Consider the following 3,637-nt stretch of genomic DNA (forward strand, 5'->3'; position numbering starts at 1 on the left):
ATTGAGCATGTGTTCTTGGCTATTTAAAAACCACTGTACAGTACTTACCAATCATCTACGTGTTTTTACATAAGTGTTTTCTGGTAGACCTTGGGGGGGAAGAAACGTTTTAAAAATGGATAATACGAAAAGTTTGTTGTGATATATATCACGTCACATTTACAGTTCCCTGTACAGTGACGTTTTTTAAAATAAACATAGTGAAAGTATCGTGATTAATTCACAGAGAATGGGGTCATTGCATTAATTAACTTATAGAATAAAAAACCCTTGGCCGGATAAGGTCCATGGGGTTGCTTGACCATACTTTACTCTGGTCATAGTGGATTACAGAATACACAATACAGTCACCGACTTACGAACAACCACAGTTAAGAACGAGCTTCCATAACATATTTCTTTTAACCACCCGACGTGAATTCACAATTGCGAACCACTATTGTGTTCAGTGGAGGCATCCTGCGCGCGAGATGTAATGAGTTCCAGCATCCCACTGGGGTTAAGTGTTTGTGTGTGCTCGCGCCTGTGTGTGCGTGACATTTTGGGGACTCATTAAGCCCCTTTCGACAAGCAAGCCAGCATCAGGACTCAAGGTAAGTGAAAAAAAATCATGTTTTTATTTATTTACGATACAGTACTTATCACAATATTACATACAAATGTACAAGATTCGAATTTTATATTTTAACAATTTCACTTTTTTGTTGAACCTTAACACATTTCAAAACGCTGACTCTATGGGCGTTTAAACACAGCGCATTTTGTGTTCCGACCGACGAACTGTTCGACTCACGAATGGGTCTGGGGAATTGAACTAGTTCGTAAGTCGGGGACTATCCGTACGAATTATACTGCACAGCAGAATCGAAATTGTCTCAACCCGAATTATCGACTTATTCGTGCCCCCAATGAAATCCACAACAATCATGTTATCCACACTTCTCTATGGTTACATGAAGTAAATTAGGAGTTGTGAAATATTATTCCTATTATCCGGGCTTGTTTGCCCAGAAAGTGCCAAATTGACAGTAATGCAAATTTTTGTTCTAACAAATTGTAAGATCATATACTGTATAGGTCGCAATAGGATCTTGGATACAAATGAAAAAAAATGTATGACATATTGAATAACAAAGTTTGGAAAAATAAAATGTTAACAAAAAAATTATAATTTGCACTGCTGTGGAGAATGTGACTAATAAAGAATTAGACAACACATCTCCATATATCTATCCCTGCAAATAAATATGAAAGTATTTTTTTACACCATCATCAAGCCCACATGGCATTTTGGGAGGGCATAATTTACGTGGTATTGGTTTAACACAAGGGAACGCTGGACCGGTTTTGAGACGCAGTGTCGCATCAGCAGTCAGGCTTGCTTGAACAAATGCTGCTTTAAATGCAAGGGACGGTATAGGCACGGACCCTCTATTTTGGATATGGCTCCTAAATGTGTCATTTGTATCATACGTTTAAAGCCATTATTTTTGTTTTAATGACATTATTTCCAGATTCACGAACGAGACAAAGCTGCTGTATTTTTCAAACACCGCTGCATAATACCCAATAAAAAAGTACAGCTATTTTAATCATCTACAACCTCCACAAGAGTTGATTTGCAGCCTTATCTTGGCGGGGAGGGAGATGCCCCTAGAAAACCAAGAATCCCACGAAATGACACGTTTGGGCAACGCCTTCAGTGGGTCACTCGTCGTGACGTCACATTGCATTTACTATCACGCATTAGCACCGCTCGCCTATCCATACTGGAAAGTTCAATCGTAGTATTAACCGGTTTCAATGACACGGAACTAAATATTGTTTTATTTCAGCAGGTAAGGCCCAACTGAGCTATAACAAGTATAACCCGTAAAAACAAAGTTTTTCACTATAAATCCTTTATATGCGTGGCGGCTAGAGTCCTCTCGTCCTCTGGCTTGAGATGGCTGCCACCTATGGGTCAGATGATTGCATGGCACCATTAAGCAATTGGTAATTAAATATATTTTTCTCCTTGCACAACGGACGGACACAATAATCCCATGTGGGCTGGTGGAACCAGTGGGTTCCTACCAGTATAACAGCAAACCTGTCAAGCCCTTATCAGTGCCTGCCTCATTACACACCAATTCAGACCTCATTGGTCACCCCCGTGCCCTTTTAAATCTCAACGTCCATCCGACAAAGTCCCATCACCACAAAGGGAGAAACACGGATAGACAAAACATGATGTCACTCAACAAAAACAGTTTTATGAATTAATTCTAATTGGTGTCAAAGATGCTGCTTATGCTGTGATCTTGCATGCTGCTGCTACTTGACATGTGGATGCACATGTCAACAATAAACACAGAAAAATTATGAATGGATTTTTATTTTTCCAGCATTGAGACGTCTGTACGCCGAATGGACACGAACACTCAAATGCACAACACGGGGTTAGACCCTTTGGGTTGAGACTGCTATGCCAACAGCAGGTGTCAGGGTCAGGGTTCGAACCCTGTTCAACAACACGGGGTTAGACCCTGTGGGTTGAGGCTGCTATCCAACAGCAGGCGTCAGGGTTCTAACCCTGCCATCAACAACACGAGGTTAGACCCTGTGGGTTGAGGCTGCTATGCCAACAGCAGGCGTCAGGGTTCTAACCCTGCCATCAACAACACGAGGTTAGACTCTGTGGGTTGAGGCTGCTATCCAACAGCAGGCGTCAGGATACGAAACCCACGCCACAAACCTCTCGCGCACAGCAGGCGCGAGGGAGTTCAGCATCTCCCTTAGCCACTGCGGCGTCTCGAACACAACTCATGAGGGGTTGGCACAAAAACAGAGACAAAGATCCCCCGTGTAGCCTCAACAGACTGTTGTGGCAAGTGCTGTTAGCGAGCACCTATGAAGACCGGCACTGTGGCACACGAGGTCGTGTGTGGCCAGCACCACACCGACCGCCTTTGTCTCCCCAGTGGCGATGTTAACTACACACGCCGCACCACGTACTCATTTGAGGCTGAGTCGTGAGACCGGGTGGCCAATTTCGTATCGCAGCGCGCTAACTGCTGCACCACCGCTCCCCACACTCACACGTGGTAGGCAGCGCACACGCAGTAGACACGCCCACACGGGGTAGACACGCCCACACGCGGTAGACACGCCCACACGGGGTAGACACGCCCACACGGGGTAGTCACGCCCACACGCGGTAGACACGCCCACACGGGGTAGACACGCCCACACGCGGTAGACACGCCCACACGGGGTAGACACTCCCACACGCGGTAGACACGCCCACACGGGGTAGACACGCCCACACGGGGTAGACACGCCCACACGCGGTAGACACGCCCACACGCGGTAGACACGCCCACACGCGGTAGACACGCCCACACGGGGTAGACACGCCCACACGGGGTAGACACGCCCACACGCGGTAGACACGCCCACACGTGGTTGGCACGCGCACACGTGGTAGACACACGTGGTTGGCACATGTGGTAGACACGCCCATACAACCGCCATCTTAGGTAGGGAGCCACGGTACATCGCAACGCGCTCGACTGCCTCAACACGGCGCGACCATCGCAGTTGTGGGGGGGTGGGGGGGGGGATCACCGCAATTGTTGCGTGGGGCAAGGTGGTG

The sequence above is a fragment of the Lethenteron reissneri genome, chromosome 54 (assembly GCF_015708825.2).
Source record: "Lethenteron reissneri isolate LAM-NWPU_2019-01 chromosome 54, ASM1570882v1, whole genome shotgun sequence".
Lineage (NCBI taxonomy): Eukaryota > Metazoa > Chordata > Hyperoartia > Petromyzontiformes > Petromyzontidae > Lethenteron > Lethenteron reissneri.